The sequence below is a fragment of the Oreochromis niloticus genome, linkage group LG20 (assembly GCF_001858045.2).
Source record: "Oreochromis niloticus isolate F11D_XX linkage group LG20, O_niloticus_UMD_NMBU, whole genome shotgun sequence".
In the NCBI taxonomy this organism is placed as follows: domain Eukaryota; kingdom Metazoa; phylum Chordata; class Actinopteri; order Cichliformes; family Cichlidae; genus Oreochromis; species Oreochromis niloticus.
The window spans coordinates 7,160,909-7,175,841 of NC_031984.2; the positions used below are offsets into that span (position 1 = coordinate 7,160,909).

The 14,933-nt window shown below is 43.3% G+C and overlaps 1 long non-coding RNA gene across 1 annotated transcript; it reads right to left on the reverse strand.

The window, feature by feature from the left end:
• Nucleotides 1-1,739: 1,739 nt before the first annotated feature.
• Nucleotides 1,740-8,804, reverse strand: LOC112843335 (uncharacterized). The gene is made up of 2 exons (XR_003215634.1): nucleotides 8,638-8,804; nucleotides 1,740-1,771 (listed from the first exon to the last, which is right to left on the reverse strand). It is a non-coding gene; the product is annotated as an uncharacterized LOC112843335 (long non-coding RNA).
• Nucleotides 8,805-14,933: the final 6,129 nt, after the last annotated feature.

Consider the following 14,933-nt stretch of genomic DNA (forward strand, 5'->3'; position numbering starts at 1 on the left):
CTATGGACTGGGAGCAGTGCTACTTCAGAAACAAGAGGATGACACAACGAAACCAGTGGCCTTCGCTTCAAGAGCATTAACCCCCACAGAACAAAGGTATGCTCAAATGGAGAAGGAAGCATTAGCCATAACCTGGGCATGCGAGCGATTCTCTGATTTTCTTATAGGCATTGAGTTCCATGTTGAGACAGATTACAAGCCTTTAGTACGGTGGCCCCTAGAGACAAAGCACGTACAAACTCCAAAACACATGCAAACTCCAAAACACTTGCAAAATCCAAAACACTTGCAAACTCCAAAACACTTGCAAAATCCAAAACACTTGCAAACTCCAAAACACTTGCAAAATCCAAAACACATGCAAACTCCAAATCACAACGGAAGTGCTCCAGGACGCTAGGGGCAGTGTTGAGCTCGATTTGCAAAATAAACGGCAAGTTTGTCTGTATGGGACGGTCTAGTCTCCGTCTCGCTTCCCAGGTTGCCTAGCAACCACGATACTAACCGCTGGAAACGTGTCATACAACTTTGTTTGACAGAAATGAAGGAGAACATATTTTGTTCATTTGTTTGTTTGTTTCTACAAGAGCTTTGTGTGATTTGATAAGTATCTGAGGCTGAGACCACAGGACAGTAAAACACGATTTTTGGGCTTCATTTCTGTACTGAACAGTCATTTAAGATTAGTTAGTAAATAACAATTAGCTAATGTTGTTCATGAGACTAAAGTCATCTCACTGTGGTAATGTAAATATAATATGGCCAATATTATAGTTATTATATTAATCATCATAAGTTATTACAGCAGTGAACATGAACTCTGTGTCAAATACTGAGCTTCAGTACAGATTCTAGTTGCAGTTATCTATATGTCTTATCACCTTAAATCTTCACTCAAAGAGAAGTATCTTTGACAGTGCATATATAGGTGTATCATATATAAGAGACAAATGTTGTTCCTTCAGTATGTTGGCATTGCTAAATTTAGCTCATTGCTTACATATATTTATAAAAAGAAAATGTACAAACTGTGATAACTGTTTCTGATAGAATGAAGATCAGACTGATATATGAAATATTCCTTTATTGGGTGAGAAAATCAGACCATGTCATAACTGCTTTAAGTCATACAGAATAGATATCAGAGCCTTAAACAGGCTGACTTCTGCTAAATGGGTCAAACTGGGCAGAAAGTATACAAACACATAACATCTTTATAGAATATGATGTAACACTATAGATCAACTTACCTCAGAATATATAAAGCATATAAACAGTTACAGCAATATGATGCAACAAACACAGCAGTGCTACTAATCCAAAATACTCAAAGCTTCATAGAACTGAAACAAACATTTATCTTTAGCTCCATTCTGCTGCTGATACATACTTTAGGTTTCTGAATATGAAACTTGTTGCTGCCTTTCATAGTGTGTAACTTGAAGGCCCTGAGTACTTTCTCCCACACTGAAAACACTGGGATGATCACATTATTTGAACATTACCTAATAAGACTGATTCAGGACAGACAATTAGTGATGTTAAACTTTTCTAGCAGTCCTTCACAAACAGGGAACAGTCTGTCTATTCTCTCCATCTGTCAGCTGCTGCTGGCTCTTCCTCCTCCTCTTCCTCACACACTGCTGAGTTTGTCCTGGTGGATCATCAGGGGTGCAAAGCCTCACAGATGATGTGCAGCAGTGGGTCCCTCAGTCTGTCCTCACTCTGGACACTTGCAGTTGTCACACATGGAAATCAAATGTGTGATAAGCTGCAGGATTCAAACACAAGTGTAACTTATAAACACATGTTCATACTTTTATTCCACAATCAGAGAGAAAGAAACAGAGAGAGAGTGCAGGACAGACAGACAGGTGACAGTCTCAGGTGTACACACTGCTACAAAACAGCACAAGAGAAGGAGGATTTAGTGTTTGTGTTATTACGAGTGCTAAACAAGAAGAGTTCCCAGATGGTGCAGTGGACACATGTGTGACTCCTGTGATTAAAGCATCTTTCTTTCAGCTTAACGAGTGAACCGTCAGCTCGTTCAAACACACGTTAAAGTCCGTTTGGCTCGACACCACCGAACAGAGGCAGCAATATAACATAGCTAACATTAACAGTGCAGTGAATCCTGCTTGTGCCGTCATATTCAGGACTGCAAACCGAGCAGCATCACTGACTTTCAGCTTGTTGTGTTTGTGGATATATGACTGACTTTAACACTAGAATTACTGAGCCTTTTTTCCCTGGTGCAAGTCCCTACTACTAGATTTACTGGCCTGCGCAGATTTGCGTAAATTCCCCCCGACCTTAACACCTCTTGGCACCCCGCTGAGATTTTCACAGGTCGTCAGCTCCATTGTTCTCCTGCTTTTGTTGTGCAAACACACCCTCCCCCAACCCCTAACCATGAGAGATTCAAGTTTTTCCTTCCCTGCAAGGCTGCTTTCCTTCCTTACCTGCCTGCATGCCTGTCCATAAACATATATACACAGAGTTGTACATATATTTATATATTTATATAGCCACACCTTATATAATATGCATAAAGTCTAGTTATACACACAGACACATCTATATCATATATACACACACACACACACACACATATATATATATATATATATATATATATGTATATATATATGTATATATATGTATATATATATATATATGTGTGTGTGTGTGTATATGATATAGATGTGTCTGTGTGTATAACTATGTATGTGTGTGTATAACTATGTATATATATATATATATATATATATATATATATATATATATAATATGTATATATATATAAAATGTTTGTATAGTGCACTTTCTATACCTTGCTCTGTCCACTTTTTTGCAATGACAATGCAGATTTTCCACTTGTGGGACAAATAAATGCAGATTTGCTGTGTGTGTGTGTGTGTGTGTGTGTGTGTGTGTGTGTGTGTGTGTGTGTGTGTGTGTGCGCAACATTGGCATTTGTTTACTCAGATCCAAGGCAGGCCAAACCTCTGTGTTACAACCTAGATACAAAAGAAAGACATTCACAATATATGGGTACACAAGTCTGTTTTATTTCAAAGTGTTTCAAACTTTACAGCGTTTGCAGACCCAGTGTCCATCATCCCTGCATTTGGCACAGGTGAATTTCTTACATGTTGCACAGGTAAATCTGCTACGATTCCTGTTGCAGCTCTCTTGCACCTGGCACTGCGTTGTCTTTACAGTCCCTGGCACAGCAGCTGCAGCAGCCTGCCTCTGTGCTAAGATTTCCTTGTGCTGCATGAATCGGCAACGAAGTTGCTGAGCTAGAAGACGCAGAAACAATCTTCTTTTGCCTGTCCACCCTGTACATGCCTTGTACAAAATGTAGGCATTCACTGCCGCCAGGTCCAGCATATTGTAGAAAACCGCTACTGGCCACCTGCGTGTTGCTGATCTTACAGAATACATCCGTGCCATTTGGTCCAACACGTCTACACCACACTGTAAAAGCAGAGCGAGAGAGTCATGAGTATATGTTTTTTTCTATAGGCCTGTATAGCACACATCAGAAAACATTGTAGCACTGGTGTAAAATTGTACACACATTCACATACCTTCATGTGGTTGTAGTCTGTGATCGTGTTGGGTTTCCTCTTTCTGCCGTCACCGATCGTCACGTCTTGGTGCATGGAACTTAGAACACACACAGTCTTGTTTTTTTTAGGTGCATAAATTGTCAAGGACACACTGCCACTTCTAAGCACTGAAGTGGAGAATACCTCTCGCTTTGCAGTATCTTTTGCAAGTTGAGGAAGTTCACGCCGGACGTTATTCACTGTGCCCAGTAATGTTGTTTTGCGCTGCAGCAGTCTGTGCGACAGTGACAGTGAAGTAAAGAAATTGTCCGTTGTGACATTTCTTCCATCATCCAAAAACGGCTCCATCAGTTTCATGACCACGTTCTCTGCCAGCCTCTCTCCCTTCTGACGACTGGGGTCCTTTCCCAAGTAAGGAGATGCACTGCAGACATATTTGGTGTCCAAATCCGTGGCCATCCAGAACTTGATCCCAAATTTGTCTGGCTTGGTTGCAATATACTGGGTGAATGGACAACGAACCTTGGTAGGGAACAGCTGTTCATCTATGGTCATGTGTTCCCCTGGAGTGAAACTCTTAGCACAGTTCTCGTTGAAGCGTGTCCAGATGTCGGAGATCGCTGCAAATTTGTCTGTTTTCACCCGTTCTGCCCGCGTGTCCCTGTCATCAAATCGAAGGTGTTGCATAATTGAAATGAATCTATCTCGGGGCATTGTCTCCTTGATTAGTAGCACCAGAAAACTTTCTGACCAGCAATCCACAATGGCACCAACAGGACACATGATTGCTCTTACAAACAGGATTGAAATGAATGCCATAAGTTCATGAACTTAAAGCATAAAGTCTAGTTATACACACAGACACATCTATATCATATATATATATATATATTTATATATATATATATATATATATATATATATATATATCATATATATATATATATATATATATATATATCATATATATATATATAAAACACCCAGCACGCCCCTGCGGGCGGTTTATCCTTCAAGCTCGGGTCCTCTACCAGAGGCCTGGGAGCTTGAGGGTCCTGCGCAGTATCTTAGCTGTTCCCAGGACTGCGCTCTTCTGGACAGAGATGTCCGATGTTGTTCCCGGGATCTGCTGGAGCCACTCGCCTAGCTTGGGAGTCACCGCACCTAGTGCTCCGATTACCACGGGGACCACCGTTACCTTCACCCTCCACATCCTCTCGAGCTCTTCTCTGAGCCCTTGGTATTTCTCCAGCTTCTCGTGTTCCTTCTTCCTGATATTGCTGTCATTCGGAACCGCTACATCGATCACTACAGCCGTCTTCTTCTGTTTGTCTACCACCACTATGTCCGGTTGGTTAGCCACCACTATTTTGTCCGTCTGCATCTGGAAGTCCCACAGGATCTTAGCTCGGTCATTCTCCATCACCCTTGGGGGCATCTCCCATTTTGACCTTGGGACTTCCAGGTTATACTCGGCACAGATGTTCCTGTACACTATGCCGGCCACTTGGTTATGGCGTTCCATGTATGCCTTGCCTGCTAGCATCTTGCACCCTGCTGTTATGTGCTGGATTGTCTCTGGGGCATCTTTACACAGCCTGCACCTGGGGTCTTGCCTGGTGTGATAGACCCCAGCCTCTATGGATCTTGTACTCAGAGCTTGTTCTTGTGCTGCCATGATTAGTGCCTCTGTGCTGTCTTTCAGTCCAGCTTTGTCCAGCCACTGGTAGGATTTCTGTATATCAGCCACCTCCTCTATCTGCCGGTGGTACATACCGTGCAGGGGCCTGTCCTTCCATGATGGTTCCTCGCCTTCCTCCTCTTTCTTGGGTTTCTGCTGCCTGAGGTATTCACTGAGCACACTGTCAGTTGGGGCCATCTTCGTGATGTATTCGTGGATGTTTCTTGTCTCATCCTGGACTGTGGTGCTGACACTCACCAGTCCCCGGCCCCCTTCCTTCCGCTTAGCGTACAGCCTCAGGGTGCTGGACTTGGGGTGAAACCCTCCATGCATGGTAAGGAGCTTTCTTGTCTTGATGTCAGTGGCTTCTATCTCCTCTTTTGGCCAGCCTATTACCCCAGCAGGGTACCTGATCACGGGCAGGGCGTAGGTGTTGATGGCCCGGATCTTGTTCTTACCGTTCAGCTGACTCCTCAGGACTTGCCTGACCCTCTGCAGGTACTTGGTGGTTGCAGCTTTCCTAGCGGCCTCTTCATCGTTCCCATTCGCCTGTGGGATCCCCAGGTACTTGTAACTGTCCTCTATGTCTGCAATGTTGCCTTCTGGTAGTTCAGTCCCCTCAGTTCTGACTACCTTCCCTCTCTTTGTTACCATCCGACTACACTTCTCCAGCCCGAATGACATTCCAATGTCATTGCTGTATATCCTGGTAGTGTGTATCAGTGAATCGATGTCTCGTTCACTCTTGGCATACAGCTTGATGTCATCCATGTACAGGAGGTGGCTGACAACCGCTCCGTTCCGTAGTCGGTATCCGTAGCCAGTCTTGTTAATGATCTCACTGAGGGGGTTCAGGCCTATGCAGAACAGCAGTGGGGACAGAGCATCTCCTTGGTAGATCCCGCACTTGATGGTGACTTGTGCTATGGGCTTGGAGTTGGCCTCTAGTGTTGTGTGCCACATTCCCATTGAGTTCCTGATGAAGGCTCTTAGGGTACTGTTGATCTTGTACAATTCTAGGCATTCCAGTATCCAGCTGTGGGGCATTGAGTCATAGGCCTTCTTGTAATCAATCCAGGCTGTGCACAGGTTGGTCAGTCTGGTCTTGCAGTCTCGGCTGACTGTTCTGTCTACCAGTAGCTGGTGTTTTGCGCCTCTGGTATTCTTGCCAATCCCTTTCTGTGCCCCGCTCATGTATTGACCCATGTGCCTGTTCATCTTAGCCGATATGATGCCTGACAGGAGCTTCCATGTAGTACTGAGGCAGGTTATTGGTCGGTAGTTGGATGGGACCGGTCCCTTCTTGGGGTCCTTGGGGATCAGGACCGTCCGACCTTCGGTTAGCCATTCCGGGTGTCTCTCGTTAACTAGCAGCTGGTTCATTTGTGCTGCCAGACGCTCGTGGAGTGCAGTCAGCTTCTTCAGCCAGTAGGCGTGAACCATGTCGGGCCCTGGTGCTGTCCAACTCTTCATACTGGAGACCCTTTCTTGGATGTCTGCCACTGTGATGGTTACTGGACCCTGTTCAGGGAGGTCGCTATGGTCTGCCCTCAGATCCACTAGCCACTGAGCATTGCCGTTATGGGTTGCGTCCTTCTCCCATATGCTCTTCCAGTATTGCTCCGTCTCCAGCCTTGGTGGTGCTGTTCTGTTATTGTTCCCTTGCCACTGAGAGTACACCTTTGCTGGTTCTGTGGAGAACAGCTGGTTTATTCTCCTGCCTTCTATCTCTCTGGTGTACCTCCTCAAGCGGCTGGCCAAGGCTGTGAGTCTTTGCTTGGCAGTTTCCAAGGCCTCAGGTATGGACAGCTTGCTGTATTTCTTATGCACCTTCTTTGTCGCGCCTTTCTGCAACTCCGTTAATTGGCTAACCTCCCTTCGTGCTACTTTGATCTTGCCCTCTAGCCTCCTTCTCCATGGAGGGTACTGCCCCTTGTGGCTGTTCAACTTGTAGCCAAGCATCTCACTGATCACTGCTGCCGTAGTGTAGATCAGCTTGTTAGTGTCGGTAATCGTGGTTGTAGGTATCATCCGTAGTGCTGCATTAACATCATCTAGCAGACCTTCTGAGGGTACTTCACGTAATCTTGGTAACCGGCTAGGGGGGTCCAGGTTTCAAGCTTGGCCATGATCCTATCTTTCAGGTCAGTTCCTCTCGCACTCTACGATCCTTCTCCTATCGCACTTGGGGCTATGTACCCAATCTCGGGTGGGGGTGATGATATCTCCCCCCTGACCTGAATAGGATGAGGGACCTATGGATATATATGTATATATATATATATATATATATATATATGTGTGTATGTGTGTGTATGTATATATATATATACATACACACACACACACACACACACACACACACACACGTAGATAGATAGATATGTGTGTGTGTGTGTGTGTGTGTGTGTGTGTATACATACACCAATATTTTTGAATACACATGTCCATATTTATGTTTCCAGATTGTTTGTATAGTGCACTTTCTATACTGTGCTTTGTCCACTTTTTTGCAATGACAATGCAGATTTTCCACTTGTGGGACAAATAAATGCAGATTTGCTGTGTGTGTGTGTGTGTGTGTGTGTGTGTGTGTGTGTGTGTGTGTGTGTGTGTGTGTTTGTGCAACATTGGCATTTGTTTACTTAGATCCAAGGCAGGCCAAACCTCTGTGTTACAACCTACATACAAAAGACAGACATTCACAATATATGGGTACACAAGTCTGTTTTATTTCAAAGTCTTTCAAACTTTGAAACGAACCTTGGTAGGGAACAGCTGTTCTCTACCAAGCATTTCTTGCAGCTGGCAACAACGGTCGTGCATTCAGTATAGTTGTGACTTCCGCAAAAAATGTGGTCAAAATCTCATGAGTAAGTTGAAGCATTTCTATCAGGCATTTCTGAAAGTTGTAACACAGAGGTTTGGCCTGCCTTGGATCTGAGCAACTCTGAGTGAGCAAATGCAAATGTGCCAGGCCTCAAGGACAATGGGTGGTTTGCACAACAAAAGCTGTAGGAGAAACAAGCTGACGACCTGTGAAAATCTCAGCAGGGGTGCTTAACACCTCGGGACTTGCACCAGAAAATAAAAAAGCCAGTAATTCTAGGGGGTATTGGGTTTAGGGAAGTTACGCAAATTTGCGCAGGATAGTAAACCTAGTGTTAATTATCCATAAAATCATCACATTCTCTGTAAGATTAAAGTCAACTATTGAACGGCGTATATTTTAAAGTAAAGGCTTTAAACCCAAGTTAGTACAAACATCGCTAATGTCACTTAACTTTGCTGACATGTGGCCAACAGTAATGTTTTAATGTTCTTCATTATAAAAACATTTGCGCATAAATAAGTGACATAATATTCAGTACTTACTTCTGAAAGTTTACTCTTTGGCGGCTCCGCTTCCTCCGTTTTTTTTTCGGCAAAATTATCCACACCACCGCCGCGCTATGAAATCTGGGATATGTTGGGCCATGAAGGCAACACCGACCCATCCTTAAAATTCAGGGAAATTAAGGACGCATTTGAGGGCCGCATTTCGAGCAGCCTTTGAATTGGGACAGCCTTTGGCCTTAAAATGCGGCCTTTAAGGCTGCAGACCCTGAATTGGGATAGAGCCCAAATCCGGTCATTGGTACTTCCTGGCTTGTGTAGTTACTAGGTAACAAAAGCTCAACACTGCCCCTAGCGTCCTGGAGCACTTCCGTTGTGTTTTGGAGTTTGCATGTGTTTTGGAGTTTGCAAGTGTTTTGGAGTTTGCAAGTGTTTTGAAGTTTGCAAGTGTTTTAGATTTTGCAAGTGTTTTGGAGTTTGCAAGTGTTTTGGAGTTTGCAAGTGTTTTAGATTTTGCATGTGTTTTGGAGTTTGCAAGTGTTTTGGAGTTTGCAAGTGTTTTAGATTTTGCAAGTGTTTTGGAGTTTGCAAGTGTTTTGGAGTTTGCAAGTGTTTTGGAGTTTGCAAGTGTTTTGGAGTTTGCATGTGTTTTGGAGTTTGCATGTGCTTTGGAGTTTGTACGTGCTTTGTCTCTAGGGGCCACCGTACTTTAGTACCACTTTTAGGCTCCAATAACTTAGACGAACTGCGACCACGAGTACAAAGACTGAGAATGAGATTAATGAGATACTGTTTCACCATCTCACATGTCCCGGGCAAACACATAGCAACTGCAGACGTGCTGTCCAGAGCACCAGAAAGGACGGTTTGTGACGAGACATTAAGAGACGAAATAGACCTGTATACACATCAGGTGATTTCAGGCCTTCCTGCAACAGAGGAGAGACTACAACAAATAAGAGAGCAGCAAGACAAAGACGAAACACTAAAACAAATCAAACTCTACCACAAAAATGGCTGGCCGGACAAACTCAAAATACCAGGTCCATGTTTCCCATACCACCAACATGCAGGGGACCTGACTGTTGAAAATGAACTTGAAAAGGTATGCGCATAGTTATTCCAAAGACATTACAAAAGGATGTTTTGACATGATTGCACACAGGTCACCAGGGCATTGTAAAGTCCAGGGAACGAGCCAAGCAGTTGGTATGGTGTCCAGGACTGAGCTCTCAACTACAACAGCTGGCAGCAGAATGTGAGACGTGCAAAGTTGAGACAGCAACCCAGAGAAACACTCATGCCAACCGAGTTTCCTACACGGCCGTGGGAGTTAGTTGGTGATGATCTTTTTGACTGGAGTAACAGCCAGTATTTGGTTGCAGTGGACTATTTCTCAAGATACTTAGAAATAGCTAAGCTGTCCTCTACCACATCAGCAGCAGTGATTGACCACTTAAAGTCCATATTCGCATGCCACTTCCAGCCCGAGATTCCCTCAGAGCAATGGTGAGGCTAAAAGAGCAGTGAGAACAGTAAAGAGCCTTCTACAGAAAGAAGGAGACTCATATCTCGCTCTCATGGCATATCGCGCCACACCACTTGCCAATGGACATAGCCCTGCAGAGCTTCTGATGGGGAGGAAACTTCGTACCACAGTCCCCATACTTCCATCCTGCCTCAACCCAGGCTGGACAAACATCACTAAACTGAGCGAGAGAGAAAGGAAGGAGAGAGAAAAACAGTGGAAATGGTACAACAACAGACACAGAGCACAAGACCTCACTGGACTACACCCAGGAGATCAAGTTTGGATCACAGACATAAAAACAAATGGAACTATATCAGGCAGAGCAGATACACCACGGTCTTACCTTGTTGAGACCCCAGGGGGCTTCTACGTCGAAACAGGAGCCATCTCATCACACTTAAAGGTACCAAGACTGAACCAGCTGAACAACAAATCCCTGTCCTGCCAGAGAACAGCAGCAGGCCCGGTTGCAAACCAGGCTCAGCAGTCTCTTATACCACCAACTAACCAGACTACTGAAAGAAGATATCCTACAAGAGACAAAAACCCACCGAGGTACATTAAGGACTTTGATTTAGGTAGAAGGTACTCTCGAGCACCTGAGTGACCAGCATGGGGCAGAATAATCCCCCCACTCAGTTGAAGGACCGGGTTGTCTACACCACGTTCATAGGTAGAACAAGTTCACACAGTTTAAAAAATTAAATAATAGCTATAAATAAAGGTAATAAATGTTGGTTACAGATTTGAGTTAATGTAACAGCCTTGAAATATCCAGCAACTAGTTAAGCGGTAGTGATTTCAGTTTTGACATAAAAGTGAATTCATAGAGAAAACATTATAGTTTATAATGTACTCAGAAGGGGGGATGTTATGGTAGTGCTTAAGCTTAACCTGTCAACATGAAACTAACCAGTCTCAAGAAACAAAAGTGAAACAAAATCAAACACAGGGTGTGGACTGTTATGGTAGGGACTAATTCAATGGTTCATGCAGCACCCTCTGGTGGTTGCGCCGTGTGTGTTGGTTGTTGCAGCTTGGCAATAAACAGTCACCACGTTAAGACAGAGCTGTCCCAGTCTCGTTAATATAAACCCGGGTAAACAGGCTGCACATGTGAATTTGTCACTGTTTTTTCCTCCTTCTCTTTTTCGTTGTGTTTCTCTCCCAAGTGGGTTTTAGAGTAGGGTCACCTTTTAAAACTGTTTGTTTTTTATGCTGGGTTTGTTTTTATTTTCAACGGGCTGGTGCAATATTAGTCGGGGCTACGTGCAATCCCTGAGCTGGGCTCTTACCTTAGGGGAATTAGGTCTTTTAGAGGTGCTCTGTGTGGATTTGCAGTGAACAAGTTTTAAAAGTGATTTTAGTGCCACCAATTATTGCCTGGACTAAAACACTTAGTGCATGCGATAAGTGTTCTGTTGGGCTCGTATTTATTTGGGGTGGATTTGTTTCTTTTAAAGTAACGAGCACCTGGGACCACTGGGGTAGAGCAAGCCCTCAGGTGATAGTTGCATTGCTGGCAGGTTGCACCAATAAAACTATATTGTGGTCATTTGTGACTTTTTCTATTTTGATGTTTTAGGCCTATTGCAAACCCCTTGTGTTTTCTTTTAAAATAATAAATTTTAACATATCTGACTGATATTGACCCTCTTGTCCCGTTTATTCTGGGCTCGTTCCTGTAAGAGCTTTGGGCCTGAAAGTTTGCCCAAGTAGTATAGAGGCCCTTAGTGAATACTCAGTGGCTTTTACTCGCTACATGAAGACATTACTAGATGTGCTGTGATACAAGTGAAGAATAAGTTGTGTACATGGGGATTGAGAAGGGATATTTTACTGTTATTTTATCATTGCATCAGAATCATATAATAAGCATTGCATTAAAGCATTTATTGAAGCTATTGACATTACATTAACGTTTGTATTACAGTGATTGTTATAACCTCATGTTAATCTTCTATTTACAGGTGTTGGTATAATCATATAATCTTTCATTGCAGGTGTAACCATGATCATCTTTATACATATTGCCGCTTGGTGCTTATTATGGAGTTGTGCTCACGTCAGTAAGGGTTAAAAGCTACAGTCAGCGGGATGTCTGGCTGATCTATTGAGTGAAGTGACGTAGAGCGTAGAAGGCCGCACATGCTTACAAAACACATATACCATGTTATTCATCATGATCCTTTATTCATTTATATTCTTTTTATTAAGCTTTGAGTAGTGGCATTTGATTAGAACATTTATTCAACATATTACATGTATGGTTTCAGTTAGGTTATTGCACACATGAAGAGTTGGCCTCTGTCCTTATAGACAGAGTAAATGCTGAGGTCGAGGCACACACGCACACACACAAACAGTAGTTAAACTCATGTGTAGGGGAGAGTTCAAATATTTAAATAACAATCTGCAAAGCCTTGTAGCTGTTTGATTTTGCTTGCAGGAGAGACAGTTTGTTCCAGGGGATAAGCATTGTTAGAAGATTACCGGGAAGGCCTCGGGAAGAAGAAGATGTTCTTTTAATGTGTTAAAAGTTGTCAACATTGATTGTATTGTACCTACTTTACGCATGAGGGGGCGTTCCAATACCCTGATGGTCATAAAAACTATTGTTGTGTGGTTTTCGGTGAGAGATCTGGCGCTGTCTACGGACAGTGTCCCATCTCCCACACGTGTGCATTAAAATCATCGTTTGACTTGACCCGGCCAGACCAGTGTTGTTATTTTGGTTTTCCTCCTGTATCCATCCCCAATATTTTGAACCCGTGACAGGATACACAGTTGTGTTGATATTGATGGATCGGCTGCGGTCCATCTGATAAGTTAATGCTGGGTGCACTGAGACAAACTGTTTTTAAATCTTCACTGGCTGCAGTGATATACATGTGCTGAAGATTACTGGACCCGGCGAGGTCCATATGATGAAGTTCTTGGGCAGATAAATGACAGAAACAGTTTCTGAATTTTGAGGAGAATTCTGAAGCACTGAGGTTGAATTTTCTCTGTGCTTGGTGCACTGTGTGGACTTATATCAGAGTTATAAGTCCAAAGGTTATGACCTGGAGGTCATTCATTGTGTTTAAAGAAGAACAGGAATTAGAAAAGGATATTTAATGTCATATTTTGAAATAACTGCCAGCTAGCAACGTCCCTCTCACCGGTAGGCTAAGTTATTTTTAGCCAATTACAAGTTGAATCTGGTAGTTGGGATTGTTGGCTAAGATACTGTCATTAAGACGCGGCACAACTGTGTCTATGCGAGCTAATATGCGATGTGCACTGCTGGCCCGGCCATTTATTTTTTAATACACCTTCTCAGATTAATTTACTGCGTGTCGTGCCCAGGGCTGTACTGGGACAAAAAATCGGCCTAGGCATTTTGACTAGAGACCAGCCCACCAGGTATTATAGGAAAAGCCATAGTCTTTGAATGAAAACAAACGCTGTTGTGACCATGATGTACACTGTCTTGTTGGTATATGTATGATTTCTATACATTTTATATCAGATAAAAACTTTGGTTGTAAGATTCAGATAATTATTTATTAAAAGCTAGACATTTTAAATAAAAATAAGAAAGAAAATTATTTCTTTGTCCCCCCCTTTCCCTGTTAATGCCCTACCTGGCCCCCTGGCAAAACTTTGCTAGACCCGCCCCTGCACAGTTACCAGCTGTCAGCTACGTAAAAAACGATCCTGGTGTTATTTGTCTCTCAGAAACAGTTCATAACTTCCCTTCAACTTATTCTTGTCACCTAAAAGGTAAACCTGTTTCTCCATCACCTGTCCACCTCTGATGATTCAGTAAAGACATCTCCTGGTTTCTTCTTCATGTTTCCCTCTCCCCAGATATCTTTTACGGCTGTGGCTCCAGCAAACATCAGCTGATACTAGAAATTAATATTAAATAAATTCTAACAACACCTGATCAATCTTAAACGTGCTGCTGTTGTTTAGCGCAGCAGTCCCCAACCTTTTTTGCGCCACGGACTGGTTTATGCCCGACAATATTTTCACGGACTGGCCTTTAAGGTGTTGCGGATAAATACAACAAAATAAAACTAGTACCAGTACCGAAAAAAAGATTTATTCATAACACACGTGAAAAGACCCAGGAAAACCGAGTTAACGATAAAAATGATAACAAAATAACGCTGAAAACCGATAAAAACCCTGAAAACCATACATTTCACACCTGAGCCTCAACTCTCGCGGCCTGGTACCAAGCGACTCACCGACCGGTACCGGTCCGAGGCCCGGAGGTTGGGGACCGCTGGTTTAGCGCGACATCTGCTGGTTTCCTCTTTCTGGTGCAAAGTGGGAGATAAACAAGAGAGACGGGACTAGCATCAGAAAAGCCGATCAGCTGATCATTGATCCATTTCATGATTGAAGTAGCAACAGGAGAGGGAGCGGAGAGAATGAGAGAAGAAGGGGCAGCTGACAGCGTACAGACGCAGAATAACTCCTGCTTTGTGTCTTTTTTTCATTGTAGCTGAAGTCCGGGACAAACTGCGTTCCTTTTCAGCTCAATACGAAACGTGTAATATTTTCACTGAATACGGGATGATTCCATTTTTTACGGGACGGTTGGCAATTCATAAGTAACCTTATGAATAAAATAAATTTCACTATCAGTAACATCATAGCACCTGCTCAGCTGTATGGAAACTCCGTCATGCTAGCTAGAACGCAGTACGAGTTATTGTAACTGACTGTAAAAAGTCAGCACAACGAAAATAAACTACACCTAAACTTGGTTTATATCTGACCCCTGACTCGGGTCTCTCCTCCTCCT